This window comes from Pseudorca crassidens, chromosome 5 (genome assembly GCF_039906515.1).
Source record: "Pseudorca crassidens isolate mPseCra1 chromosome 5, mPseCra1.hap1, whole genome shotgun sequence".
NCBI lineage: Eukaryota > Metazoa > Chordata > Mammalia > Artiodactyla > Delphinidae > Pseudorca > Pseudorca crassidens.
In genome coordinates this window covers 128,043,678-128,059,683 of record NC_090300.1, presented here as the reverse complement: position 1 = coordinate 128,059,683, position 16,006 = coordinate 128,043,678, and the positions used below count along the sequence as shown (strand labels likewise).

Below are 16,006 nucleotides of genomic sequence, written 5' to 3'. Positions count from 1 at the left end.
CAACTTCTGGAGCCCTTGCAACAAGAAAAAAAAAATAACCCCTAATGGCTAAAATATAATTACCATTTTTTATGTCATTAAGAGTATTTTTTTTTCCTAAACACCTGTGCTGTACCTGTTTATGTTAAGAAACTGTATTTCCACTCTGAATACAACACAATCCAACCTTGGCAAAATAATACATGTCTCTATGTAACACCTTGCAACTCATTTGGTAAACTTCCTCAAAGTTGAACTTTTTGAACTTCCGTGATACCTCTTTCAGTTGGCAAACTATTTCCTCTATTTTTAATCAAGGTTCTTTGAACTGTATGTGTCCTTGATTTTCAAGGTATCTACAGAAATTCTTCTTTTTTTTTTGACTATTACAGAAGTTTATGTAACAAAAAAGTTCAGTAAGAAAATGTACACGACCCAATTTTCATCGTAGCAAAATGTGGAGAGGGGTCAAGTGGAAGCAGTTGATTTCTCTGATGAAGACAGCCATTGTTCATACTCCTTCCAAGGTTTCTAACATGATGATACTATTTCCTTGTATTACCACAATTCCAATATTGTTCTGTTGCCCACTAATTGCCATCTCCACACATTCATCTATCACAAGATTCAAAAAGGGATCAAATCCCCTCAATATTCCTTGGACATGTCTGCCACCATTTAATATTAATGATAACTTCTTGTCCATAAATTTATTCAAATCAGGAGGGTGAGCTTTGCTCATGATGTCTACTCGACGAGCTCAAAGATGCCGCCAAAAGGAATTCGAGTTGTCCCTCACGCTCAAGAGGTCTCATATATATATATATATATATATATATATATATATATATATATATATATATATATATATAATAACTAGATATTTTTCTTATACATCATTTTAACAAAAGTGTATGTTAAATATATGTTTTTCACCCATAAATATTGACCAAAACCAGATATATAAATCTATATCTATCTATTTGTACAATTTATTTCAGCATATATATATACAAAATTTATATTTTTATAATTTTTCCACTAAAAATTGGAGTATTTAAAACAAAGTGTTTTGGGAAATTAACCTGTGAGGGATTTGCAGAAATTCTTTAAAATATGTATATGTCTATGTTTATCTACCTATTTGTTTATCTAGTCTATCTACCAATATGAATAGTGTGGTCCCATTTGCAACAAAATTGTTATAAATAAGTACCAACAATTATTTTACTGTCTTGAGTTATTAAAATTAAATAAGACAGAATAATTTAAGTAAAAATCCCAAAATGTAGAAAACTCAGAACCTTTTAAATTAAAATATTCCAAAGATGGAGAATAAGTGAATTTATACTCACCTTAACCTGCTACATCTTTCAGATAATGGGTGTGTAACAATAGTAGATTTTTTTCAGCATTCCAGACTCACTTGGACCCTAAAGTCATCCTGGAGACTGCTGGGGAGGGAGAGCAAGAGGAAGACAAGGACATAATTTAAAGAACATATTTATTAAGCATTTGAGTAAAAATAACTTCTGCGACAATAAGTATGGAAAAAACCCAGGTGCTTATCACAGCTTATTACTCATGACACGGAAACAAACTGAAACATCTAACACTATAGCATAATAATCTTACCTAAATCTTCTGATCCATTACATAAAAATCAATGAAATAAATATGAAAGTGCATTTATGTTGAAATTGGGCTCTTATGAAAAAAAGTGGTAATAATTCTCAACGTTTTCTAAGTTTTTATTGAATCGAACTTTTATTTTGTGCCTGTACTAGACACTAATATATGTTTTGTTAGACCTGGAGAATTTTTCTTATTATCATGATATTCCAATATGAAATTTCTTCATATAAACAAATTTTAAGTCCTCAGAAGATTAGATATGATATTTAATGGCAAATGAAAGACAAACATAGGAATTGTATAATTAAAATCAAACATGCATTTTTGTATTTGCTCTTCCTTAAAAATAATTGTTGTCACAATTAGTTCTAATTATCATGAAACATTTATAACATTTCTAAAAGAGTGTGATACAAACATTAACTTTCCTAAGTGCCCTGTGCCTCTGAGTCTGAACCACAGGATCCACAGAAGGACTGAAAAGAAAGTAATTATAATTTTAGCTAGGGTTATCTCTAGTGAGGGATTAGTGTTCTTTATTTTTAAGCATTTATAATTTCCAATTTTTCAAGTTGTTTCATTAGTAGGAATTTTTAGGTTTGTTTAAAAATTATAAATGTATTTAGAAATTAATAGATTCTGTGAGGAGTTGTATGTCACAAATACACATTTGCACTATACTGAGGAAGTTTTGATTTAGAAAAGATAAATGCATGTCAAAGGTCTCAAGACCAGGCAGTAGCAGGGTCAGAACTCCCATTACATTCTATAAAACTCCAGATTTCTGGTCTTCAATATTATCCTACACTGCCTATATATAAAGGCGTACCCTGAACTATTGAAGCTTCAAATGGACATTAAACCTTAATTTCACAGAGCAACATGAATGTGCAACCCATGAACAATATAGGACTTTAATAATCTATCAATTTGTAAACAAATAGTTTTACAGTAACTGAGAATCACTAGCCACATCTTTGGAATATATAGATTTTTGGTTGAAAGGCTAATAGATATTCAATAATAACAACAAAAATAATCACAATGGTAATAACGTAACCTACATACATAAATTGTGTAATCAGTGTTCTTCCAATAGCTTTGAATAATTTATCTCAATTATTCCTCACATTAAACCATTACATTTCTATTATTTAGATGAAGAAAGTGAGGTTTACAGAAGTTCTACAACTTGTCCAATATCACAGAACTATATGGTTTTGCAGTGTCAAGTTTCAAAACCTACTGTGATCTCAGAACTTACTATTGTAATAAGGACTTATGATTTGAGGTTTGCTGACAGACAAAATTATAACAGGAAAAGCATTTCTGGAGTAACAATTTGGAAAGCTTGCAATTTGTTCAATCCTTTATATCTATCTCTGTATCTATCCTTTTTTATTTATATCTATATAATCTATATCTATTTCTATCTATCAGCTATCTATCATCTATCTATATTGAGGCAGAGATAAAGTGGTACACAGTTTTGTTTCTGTTTTTTAACAGAATGAGATATCTTTTATCATTTTTCACAGTTGATACTGAAAGAACGTTTAACATTAAAAGTAAACAAAGTACTTTTTTTGCTATGTTGAAAGCTCTTAGAGAAAATAAAGCATGAAAGCAATGAATGCATTCCTTCTAATAAAGTAATACTTAACTTTTTAAAAACTAAGCATCAAAGTAAGCATCTATTTCTGGACATAGTTAACATTAATCTGACTTCTAGACAAGCTGTTTGGCAAATTTTACTTTAATTGGCATTAACAGTAGAGTTTTATTGGAAAGTGTTGGCAAGCTCATATGCAAACAACCTTCAGTATAAAGGAGAGTTTCTGGAAATGTGATGAGAATTTATTATAGTCTTCAGCGTTTACTCAAAGAGATATACTGAACAATGAAACAGAAAGAAATAAGACCATCCATCACTTTCTCACAAAAGGACCTAAGCTCTTATGTCCATTAATACTGTTACATTCTGTCAGCAGTCAATGAGAAGACATCACTGAAAAATTCTCACAAAAGTGTTAAGTTATACATATGTCCAAAAAAAGGCATTTCCTTCATTCTGGTTGAACTTAGTCCAATACAATTTTACTTTTTACTGAGGAAATTCAACTTAAGTATTCATGGTTATTGCTATATAGTTATTTAACTGTATTCTCCCTGTGAGGTAAAGAAATAATTAATGGTTTCTTTTTTTTTTTTTTTTTTACTTAAAGAGGTAGAGACTCTTTGAGTCTTTATTTCCTAGGCTCTGATATAATAATTACATTAGTGTCTGTCCTACCATGTTGAAGAGTAAAGTGGCTGGTACAAGTGGCAGCCATGGCATGGTGAGAAGGACATTTCCCACCAGGTGTGTGCATCTATCATGGCACTTATCATTCTCTGTTGTAGTTGTTTGGTTGACCAAATGCTGCTTTGTACAGCTATACATTATCCTTCTCATTGTGTGGAAAACCACAAAAAGTAGCTGTAACACACAAATACCTGGACAGTTTTCTACCATATACTTTAAAGTCTTAGTTGAGTGAGTCTGAATGCCAAGGTATGGCAGTTGCACAAATTATAAAATTGTTTTGATTGCATGTAACAAGAATCTAAATATCTTCTCTGGGAATGAAGGGTGACAGTGTGCAGTCCCTGTCCTTGATCCCACTTTAACGCAGCTTATTCTGTACTTTAAGGTTTGTTACTTGCACTATCCTTTGTCATTTAGCACTATCTGTAGTAAATGGCTCTCTTTGGGTTACAAGCCATGTAATCCTAACTCAAACTAAAATGCAAATTACATAAATAAATCTTAAATAAGTTTGCAAATGAGAGAAAAAATAATCCATGGGCCTTCTTACTTTCAAGTGTAGGTAGATCCAGGATTGTAACTAAGCCTCTTTGCCATCATTGGTCTCTCATGTTAAATCTGCTTCTCTTTGCCTTGGAATCACCTACTGTCCAGTGCTGTCTTGATATATCTGGACAAGGTTAGCACTGGATTTTTATGCATATCATATTTTTATCTAGCACTATCAGAGGAAACGGAATTGTCTTTTTCAGTAGGTTCAGTGGGGAACTTGCGATGGTTATGATTTACTAACAATTCCTATAAAGGAGTCATTTGTTCAAAACGTGGACTGAGAAAAACTAGCCTCCTCCAAAGCATATGAAACAGGGTTCAAACTGAAGGTATCTCTGTTATGGGAGTAGTAAGAAGAAATAGAGTGATATATGAGTTTATGGTACTTATTTTCACATTTGTGCTTACTGACATGAGTTATTGAGGTTGAGATATAATTTTAAAGTCATCATTGTTCTCATATTGGAAAGAATATGCTTCAATTGCACCAATGTCATTTCTGAAACAGCCACCTTCTCTCCTTACCCCTGAAGACCAAGAGCACTAGAATCACTACACATTTCCAACTGGAAAAGTAATCATAGTTTAGATATGATAATTAGTATTTTATAATGTAGAATACACTCATTTTTAACAGAAATTTTGCTTTATCTTTGTTTCTAAATGCTTAATTAAGGTGTATATAAATGCCATTGTTAAGAAAAAACATATAGTTTAATTACCTGAAGTTTTAGTTACCTAAAGCACAATGAATTATCTTTATGGATCATATATGAGAAAAAAACAAAACTAGGCATATTCTAACTTCCATACAAATGATAATAGGTAGAAATGCTCCTATTTTAAAATTTTGCTCAATAGCCATCTATGACTAGAGACTGAAAGCCAGTGGAACTGACTCAGCATCCATCTTAGGAAAAGGCAGCTACGCTTGTCTGTGTTTTTCTAAATTATTTGGCCTCGTTCTTAATTTGTTTCAACATTGCGGTACATTCTCAGTACTTTCAGTGTATCTCTAATTCCTTAAAGAAACACTGATTTTAGAATTAATGAAATAAATGGAGCCTCAGACCAATGTTTCCTAATATGTTTACTCTATATTTCAAAACATTAAAGTGTATTCAGATCAATGAAAACTGTATTAGAATGTGATGTTTCTAAAGAAACACTAAGCAACACTGACTGAAAGTAGTTTAAATGAGGTAAAACCAGCTTAAACTTATTTGTAAATTTCACAAATATCCTTCACGGTATAAAGAGAGAAAAAGACATAATGAGGTTAAATGACCATTTGTTTTACACCTCCTCTGTAATTTTGAGAACTCCAGGTGAATATGTATTCATGTAAGACTGTTTTTGGAGGTATGATCACTTAAACAGTAGATTTCATCTTAAAAATTTTATTACATACCAAAGGGTAACAGGACGTGGCTTTGAGGTTACAGCCAATGGTATTTAACAAGATGTTGTTCTTACTCAGTTTATTAAGGTGAGAGGAGAAAGAATTGCATGGGCAAACATTATATTTAAAGATAGGTTATTTCTTCTCTGAAAGGATATATATTTTGATTCAAGCCATCGACAAAAGGAGGAAACATAGTGATACATGTGATGGGTGGTTGTAATGAATAAAACACACTTCTTCTGTAGGAGATTTTGATTGTTGGCCTACCAGGATTGTCAGTGTGTACGAAAAAGATATGTAGGGCTACAGGACAAAAGACTAGACTTCTTTCCTTTTTATTGTTTTAAATAGCAAAATATTTAATATTTGAAGAAAGAAGGATAACATTTTAAGAGTATAATATGAACAATCAGTATAATTTAAAAATAAATACTAACACAAATCTTCTACATTAACTGTGTAAATAGATCAATTAAGAGTGAGTTAGCAACTTCTTAGTTACAAATTATATGAAAATGGTTGTTCTGTATCATAACTCAGCCAGGAATTTTATTTGCCCTTATATAGCCATACAACATCTGATAAGTATGCTTTGGGGTCCAGTTAGTCGTTAGTCTACACTTGAATTAAGGAGAGAGATGCTTTCGTTTCTTTCCAACTCTGATCTAAGAGGTAATAATTTTTCTAATCATAGTTACCATTACACATACAAAGACATAATTAAACTTCAATTGTATTCATTTTCCTACTTCCTTCATCCAGGAATTAAAATCCTGAAATAAAAGATAAAAGACAATCCTTTGAGTGGTTTTGGAGGAATATAACAAGTAAAGTGGGAGATTTCCAAATTTTTAGGCCATTTAAAATTTTCAAATACTTAAGATCATTTTTTATTGTCTCTCCCACTCACATTATAAAGAAAAGGAAATTAAAGTAAGTCTATATTAAATACAGTACATTTTCCAAAATGTAGTTCTTAAGAAAACAAAAAAAGAGAGGGCAGGCAAACTATTAACAGATAAAGTACTTACATTCAAATACACATGTCAAATTATCAGAAAAATTAATTTATTCTAACCTCCTGTGACCTCTCTCTCCCCAAGTCCTGCTGTACTTACACTATGCAAGATTATGCTTAGCATTCTATTTTACACCAAAATGATTTGCTTCCTAATATTAAAATATGCCTTAGTCTTATTCCCAAAACTATTTTAGTCTCTTAAAATAAGGACCATACCTTAAGAGACTTTTATGTTTGTAAGATCTTCATAAAAGTTTTGAACCTATGGTAGGTTCTGTATATTGTTTAGTCAAAACAGCTAATGAATAACTTGCCTTTTGAAGGTGAAATATTTATTTAATGAAAAGCTAAATGTTTCCTTAAAAATTGGAATACATTCTCCCTCTCTCTCTTTCTGTTTTTCTCTCTTCCGCTTTCTCATTCTCTTTCTCTACACACACACACACACACACACACACATACACACAAAGATATCATATGCACGTTTGATAGCAAAATGCCTAATCCAGAGTGATACAGTCTTATATTGTGTTGTATATAACTGAGGTACTTTTCATAGAGGGAGTATCAAACTTCAATTGCTATAGGTACTGAAGTTTAGGTGCCAAAAGTTTAGACATAGAAAAAAAAATTCCTTTTCAGATGCCCTTGAAAGATTGGTACTTTCTTGTCTCAGAGTTCCTTGTTGTTCCAGATTCCTCTCTAATTTTGTTTGTTTGGTTTTGCTTTATCTGTGGTATTCTCACGTATTAACTACTCCAACATCAAACATACTCTCTTTCCAAAGAACAGAGAATTAACAGAATAATGTGGGTACAATCTTTCTCTTGATACAAATAGCATGTAGTCAATCATTCAGTATATCTGCAATCTTTTATTTTCTTATTCTTTCCAAAGCTGAGGGTGTGGCCCTGTTCCTCCTGGAAAACACGTAATATTGGCACAAGGATAAACTAACTGGAGGGTTCAACACAATGAAGAGTTCAAAAAAATGTAAACATATATGGTTACATGATTTGTGAAAATGGCAAAAGCAGTACCATGGAAAAAAGCCTGTCCTTTTCAACTGCACACAAGCATGCACACATTTGTGTACACACACAGACACACAAGCTCATAATTCCAGATAAATTGCAGATCTAAATGTTTAAAGTAAAACAGTAAAGCTTTTAGTAAAAAATCTAGAACTTCTTGACCTCAGAGTAGGCAAACATCTCTTAAACAAGAAGTAAAAATAATTAGTCATAAAAGGAACAGCATAATTAATTAACTGTATTAAAATTAATAACTTACGTGCATTAAAAGACACCACTGAGAGAATATGATTGGAGAAGATATATTGCAGAAGATAGATAGATAAAAAGTGTGACCTTGTATGTATCATATCAGGCAACAGACTCATCCTGTGTAAAGAATGCCTACCAATCAATTAGAAAATGACACATAAATGGACACAAATCTTGAATGGTTACTTAACAAGAAGGTACTTTAGTGACCAATTAGTATTTAAACTTTGTAGAACATCATTAGTCATCAGAAAAATTGAAATTAAACAAACACATGATACAACCAACAAGTCCCAAAACATAATGGGTGAAATGTTTGACAATATGCTTGAAATATTAAAGTGTTAGTGATGTTGTAGAATAAATGAAATTTTTATACCTTCATAGCTTGTTGGTTGGGGTTTAAATTGCTACAGTCACTTTGAAAAACTATTTTGCAGCATCTACTAAACCTACCTGCATACAGTGCAGACCGCACTGAAGTAGATACCCCTAGATGATGGTTGTACTACTCAGGGTCTACCCCAGCTTGTCTTCATTGTATCTAGACAAATAACTGTGGTCAGGTCTCAGTATAAACTGATGAGAAGTCTGTTCTCCTGCTCCAGGAGAATATAATTTACTCCCTAAATGAGTTGTTAGACCAAGGATAATATGTCCTGATAAGAGCAATGAAAAACATGTGAGAATGTATATTAAGTATGCTGACCCAGAGGGAGTAGATTATAAGGCTATATAAGGGAAAGTTAACTGACATGGGGTTGTGGAAACTCCTATAATTCAGGATTTAATAGTCTATCAATGATACATTGATATACAGCCAGTTCTTTGATGCACTTCTTGAATAGTTCCTTGAAAGTTGCACTCAATGATGCCCTAATGTTATGAGATAGAGATAACAGAACTCCTTTGTAGAAAGATTTGAAAGCTCAGAGATAGAGATAACAGAACTCCTTTGTAGAAAGATTTGAAAGCTCAGAGAATTGGACATGTTATATTTACCAGAAAATCCCAGACAACAGACACTTCATTAAGACAGTAAGAAATGGAACCTCCATCACTGGGCAGCTACATGGTGAATTTCCTCTCTACCTCAGGGATTATGATGGGAGATATCTCCATAGAACTAGGCTCATTAAGGTTGAGTGATGTTATGAGTGATTTTTAAAAAGCAGAAATGCAGTGTTGACCCTTAACCATTAGATGTGAGGTGGGCACAAACAGCAGCATGGACAGCAAAACAACCGTGGGAACCATGTGACCTTAATATGATGAAACTCAATACACAAGTCTATGGCATTGGTTAATAAATTATAATGTCTTAACCATGAAAAATGGGTAGGAAACTAGGCAATGACTTTACAAACAGGAAAGTAAAAGGAGTTAGTGAGAAACAGGTCAGTTGTGACAATGGAAAATTACAAGTCCTTACCTGTTTCTACGTCTGATCAAATTTTAAGATCCATAGCCCATATATTGAAAGCAAGATAGAATACCCTTTAAAAAGACCCAGAAATACCACAAACCACCACTATATAAGTATTCCCCCAGTTCTTTCCCAAAGAAATTGGCAACCATTCACCTTAGCAACTGTATACGGGGGAAGACTGAATACCTAGGGCATTTGATGATTATTGGTATAGGGTCTCGATACTAAGGAACATGAATTCTATTATGGACCCCCAGTTAGAGTGTGGTCTTATGGCTGAAGATATGAATGGAGTCCTAGCCCAGGACTCTCTTACAGTTGGTCCAATATTTGAGTTCCCAATGTTGTTCGTTTTCTGTTCTCAAATGCTTAATTAGGATAGATGTATTAAGTAAAAAACAGAACCCTCATATTTGTTCCCTGATGTGAGGAAGTATCATCAGGAAAAGAAATCATAATCCATTTCATATACTGGGTCCACCCTCGGTGACTGAGAGGATGGAAGGATGGTGGTCGCCATCATATCCTCAATCAAAACTATGCAGATGAAGCTGAATGATATGGACTACCCCAAATATAATCACTTAGTTAAGCTTTGATCTTAGTTTACTTCCAGTTATGGGGTTTTTACTAGCACTAACACAACATCTGGCACTCAGTATGCAGCAACTGGTCTGGAAAATGTTTTCTGTTCAGTCCTCATCAGTAAAAAGAATCAAAAACACATGAAAACAACAGGGCACTTTATCCTCTAGGTCTATGTGAATTTTCCTTCTATCTGTTACTTTATATTGTAGTCCACAAGGATTCCTATCATCCAGACCACGGGTTGGCAAACTACAGCCCATGGGCCAGATCTGGCCTGCATTTTTATGCCTGTGAGCTATGAATGTTTTAAACATTGTAACGGAGTATAAAAACAAACAAACAAAAATGTGATAGAGATGTTTGTGTCCTGTAAAATCTAAAAAAGTACAACCAAATTCCAATCTAGACACTCTAGGAGAATATTTTTCATTGCTACTGATTTTGGTAATAAATACACATACAGATATCTCTGCATTAGGCAGTTTTTTTTTTAAACCTCTTTAAAAATCTTATTTAATTCTCACAACAATCCACTAAGGTGAGTCGTTTTATTGTCCCTCTTTTATATGTGATACACTTGATGCAGCTCAGAGCGGTTATGCGACTTGCAAAAATCATCCAGCTAATAAGTGTTGGGGCCAGTATTGAAACCAAGGCTCCTTGTTTCATATTCTTTCTCTTTAATGGTCCTTCTATGATTGGAAGAATTATTATGTGCTTAACATACTTATGATCAGTTGAATTGATGAGATAAATGTATATGACATAATCTGAGAGCAAATAAAATACAGAAAATTATTTAATGTAAAATGATTCAAACAAGTAAATGAAGTTTCCAAGTAAAGTCACCTCATAGTGAACTTCTTGTCCCTTAAATACTTCTAACATGAAAATACACCTTAGAATTCATTAAACACGATATGAGAATAGGTAAAGGAATGAAATTATTATTACTCACCCAGCAATACCATAATCTGTCATTTTATTTGGTGAGATGAATTGAACGACAAAGTGGGCTAATCTCAGTAGGTACATCTTGCTTTGTTAACTACCTGTAGACCAAGAACAAATTAAATGTGTATATCATATTTACATGTTCAGTAGTCTGTTGCTATGGTAATGGAGAAAAAGAAGATTCTAGTAACATGAATTTTGATTTCTTGGGCTCATAGGTGTAAACCGAATTGGAAAGGCAATAATTACTTAAAATAGCCAATATCATTGTTAATGAAATTTTTGTCATCTCATAAGAGGGAAAACAATGTCCAGGGCCCACTTACATCTATAATTTGCCACAATTTTTGAAAGCGTACATGGTTTTCTATTAGGAAGATTATAAAATGGCAGAAAGCTCATTTAAGGTAACTGAGAATGACAATTTATTTGCTTCTTATGAACAATTTGTTGTTTGGGTGGGAGGATGTTTTAATGTATAATTCCTTCTATTTTATTCTGAGTTAAATTTTGTAAGTGATTTTAGAAGCTCTGTGGAAATAAACACATAACAGGCCCTAACATAACAAGAATACCAGCATATAAATTGTGTAAGTGAAATGTATTTGTAAGAATAGTACATAAAGGTACAAATTAAAAAACTGCCTAATTAAGAGTTGTCTAATAAATATGCAACTTCAGGCAGTGCTGAAACTTGGCAAATATTTATTTATTAGAATCATGACAATGTCTTATTTAAGGGCCAGAGTGTCTTCAATTTTGCACTGCTGATATGAAAGCAAATCAGCTCAATTTTTTCCCTCAATCCCTCAATCCCTTTCTCATAAAGATTTTTACTCAATCCTATGATTTTCATACAACATATATGGCAAAATAATTCTTGACATATGACATTGAATTAAAGTGGCTATACCTCCAATATCTCCAAGATAGTTTAGGAGGTTAGTATTGTTCTTTGCATTATTATTTTTATTATTTGCCATAGAAAATGCTCTTTAAAGTCAAAAGCACTAATATCTCTTATAACATCTTAAACTCTTTAGAGATTTTATTCTAACACATAATAAGGGAAAGCAAATAGCAGAGTATTGTTATAAGTGAGGAGAAATTTTTTCATGAGGCATTGAGGGGAATTCTGAAGAATCCTTCAAATTAGAAAGCAACATTATTTTCCACGAAGAAAAGAGTTGTCATAAGAAAAACACAAAAAAAGGTCCTTAGGGTGGGTCAAGATTTAATATGTGAGTACCGTGGGCTAGCACGCTTTCTCTATTCTGAGAGTGGCATTGAAATGAGCAGAATCATCAAACTTCAAACCTGAAGGCCATTTATACAAATAGAGATAAGCAGAGGGTTTAGATGACAGAGTACAAGTGGACTTTTTTGTTTTGTTTTGTTTTCACACTGGAAAACCTTGAGACATAATCATAATTCCAGGATGGGAAAGTAGAAATTTAGAGTTAAATTTAGGTTCATCAAATTAAAAAAAACTCAGAAAAATATTAGATTTGAATGCTCATTTTGATTACACTTATTTTATCTACAGAGTGAATGCCTATTTATTCACCTAAAATTTCTCTATACATTGGTTGATGTTAAGTTTCTCTCTCTTATGTCAGCATTTACGCTGGGACAATTGAACAATGTGTCTAGCACACAATAAATTGCAACTATTATTGCTAAATTATTTTTATATTGTTTTTATGAACAGTTTAAAAATTATTCACTAAAAAACAAACAAAATCATGAATTTGATTACTTCTGCTTTTCCTGTGGACTGATAGTTGCATAAACTTCGGAACATCTCATTAAAAGCAGGCTAATAAATCAGAATTATAGACCCATATTTTTTCTGATCTTCTAGGAACTAGAACCAGGTACAACTTAATAAGTGCTGTGTGGCAATTATAATGTAAATCCTCAGTTGCTATTTCATATTTTATCGGAAATATAATGTGTGTGATCATCATCTGACATTAGGTTTCATTTTTGAGGAAACAATTTGGTTTTAGTCTTCTAATTTTTTTTTCTTATGGTTGTCCTCTTCGTTATTGCAGTTTTTATGCTCAGCTGTTTCAAATCTGTTTTCTTTCCTGCCTGAAATCCTGAAGCCAATTCACTGACCTACAAACTTTATTCAATTGCACACATCTTTTAATCAAAAATGTAACAATTTTGCTGACACACTATCTTCTCAGGGGCATAAATTACTCTTAGATGATTTAAAGAAATAGCTTTCCCTAACAGTGTTTGCTTTGGCTTTTATTCAAATGCAAAGTATAGATGACTGATAAGTGTCACAACAAAAAACCCATATCATCAGCACAAGCATTTAATGCTCTATTTCAAAAGAGCCAGAGGAAAGAACACAAAATAATATCCTAGTTCCACTTCTCCTTTGTTGTTAAATTACTCACGTTCAAATGAGCATCTTGTGTTGTTTTAGATATTTGACACCTGTCTGTGTAAAAGATATTTGGGGCATCATCCAAATTCTAATGTTTAATTCTACTCTGGGAATTTAAAGGACTTTAAAATGACTTCTTGAAGATTCATGTGAAATCAAACTCAACCAAAGATGAAAAATGAGTCCTCTGATTTTGAACTGCCAAAAGCCTGCAGAGAGCTGAAGAGACAGTGACATCTGTAAGGTTATTGTCATGACACAGTGTCTACTGACATTTGAACTTCTGACTTAGCTAAGCAACATTCAGTGGAAGACAACCTCATTTCTTATTATGACTTCCTATCCATCTCTATAGCACATGCATGGAGTCCAAGCGTACATGCAGTTGATAGATTGTTCAAGGAGTGAGTAAGCATTTTAGGAATTATTCCTGCCCCTTCTCATTTTTCTTTGCTCACTTTCTTGACTTAAAAAAACAAATAAACAAACAAAAATGTCTTGTTGCCTCCATTAGCAGTTGAGTAGGAAAATTTTAAAGGAAGAGGATGACTAGGTAGGTATCCCCCCATAAAGTAGTTCTGGTAAGAGTTTTGGAGGCTCAAAGCACTGGCTAAAACGAACTAAGTGGGTTTTACTTCTGTATGTGTCAGTGCTATTGAACTCTCACCACAATATATGCTAATTCTGAAAGTTTACAGAAATGGAATTAAATATTTATGTGCTGACCATGTTATGTTAGAGGCATTAATTCTAAGCTGTTAAATTTTTAAGTACCTGGAGTGTTTAGCATGAGGATACTGAATTACTGTTGCTTTTTTTGTTTTGTTTTGTTTTTTGCACTTTAGTGATAACAGACATTCTTTGAAACAGTGAGAAACCTTTGAGAAAATTCTGTATGCATTCATGACGTAGAGTATTTTGCACATATAAATGTAGTGTTAATGATATTATGCAGTATGTTATAATACTGCATAATGACATATTATGATATTTGAATTATACAAATCTGGTGTACTTATAGCATATATAACATTTCTGAATTGGATTAAAACTATTCATATGTGCTAGAAAAAAGTATAATATTCATATGCATATGATGTCCCACTGCTCATGCACCCACCCTCTTGTACATGCACACCAATTCATACATGCCATTTACGTAGAGTACCTGTTTGAGTGCCATTTGAGAACAATTTCAGTGCATTTCTTGTCATGTCCATGAATATATATTCAAAAAATCAGTTTTATCTGTTAACTGGGACTCTATTCTTCAGTGTTTGAATCATATTAGAAAGAGAATTACTCTGGTACTATCTGGGTTTGTTTTTTTGATCCTTCAATGTTGGACTCGGTAAAATTTCCTACCCCTCTCTGATTTTTAGTTCTCTCGTCTTAAAATGAGAATAACAATAGCACCCTCAAAATTAGAATTAAAGGCCACCATTTATGGATCTGTTGCAGGTCCTAGTATATAAAAGGTGACAAATACCAGTTCCTTCTTTTGTCTTTAAAACCAGTTATAACTAATATGTTATCAATTAAGGCCATGAAGAGAAATGTGTTTCTCTATATATTGTTGTATATTTTAATATTGTTTGATGTGTAGGACTAATGCAAGATTACGATGCAGAAAATTTTTGTTCTCTTCTGCCTGGTTTTTGAAACACTGCTTCACCAACTCTGACCAACCCATACAGCACCTGAGGAGGTTTTGTTAAAAAGACAAACTGATCAGGTCTTATTCCTTCAAACATATTCCAAAACTTTAATATTTAATAAGGGCCATTCTCCTCAACATATCCTTTAAGTGTTGCCCTAATTTCACAGGAATAGACCTGCCCACTTTCTCTCAGGAGGGTACGCTTTTCCAATAGTACTATTTTGTACATTTTCATGAACACTACCTTTGTCATGTTCTCTCCCCTATGGACACAGTAACAATTTCAACAATTTATTTTCTGTCTTTTTCTTAAGGTATTATTAATAAATGGAATTGTAATGAGCATTCTTAGCCCTTTCTATGTGCTAGAAAACCTACCACGTGTTATATAGAAATTATTTTTTTTGAAAGACCATACTCTTTTCCTAAAAACTATATTAAATTAAATTCTGGATTCAAAACCTGGTTTCTCAAGATTAATGATTTGCAGAGTCACCAACTCATCTGTACAATTAGCACTAAATCTACTTTATAGCATTGTTGTATTAATAGTAAAAATATAGTTATAAAATAGTTATCAGAGTTAAAGCTCCAGAATAGGTTCTAATTAACTGGCAGCAATTATTATTATTATTGTTATATTCACTAAATCATTACATACTTTTTAATCTGGAGAAACCAAAGGTGTGAGAGAACTTAAGGAGAATATATATGCAGATATAATTTGTAGTGCTATAAAGTTGTGGTTCCTTAGCAGTCATACAAAAATCACAAAATTTAGT

At 32.7% G+C, this 16,006-nt stretch overlaps 1 pseudogene; it reads right to left on the bottom strand.

Moving 5' to 3' along the window:
- Positions 1-344: 344 nt before the first annotated feature.
- LOC137224561 (small nuclear ribonucleoprotein G pseudogene) lies at positions 345-779 on the bottom strand (annotated as a pseudogene).
- Between the last annotated feature and the right edge of the window lie 15,227 nt (positions 780-16,006).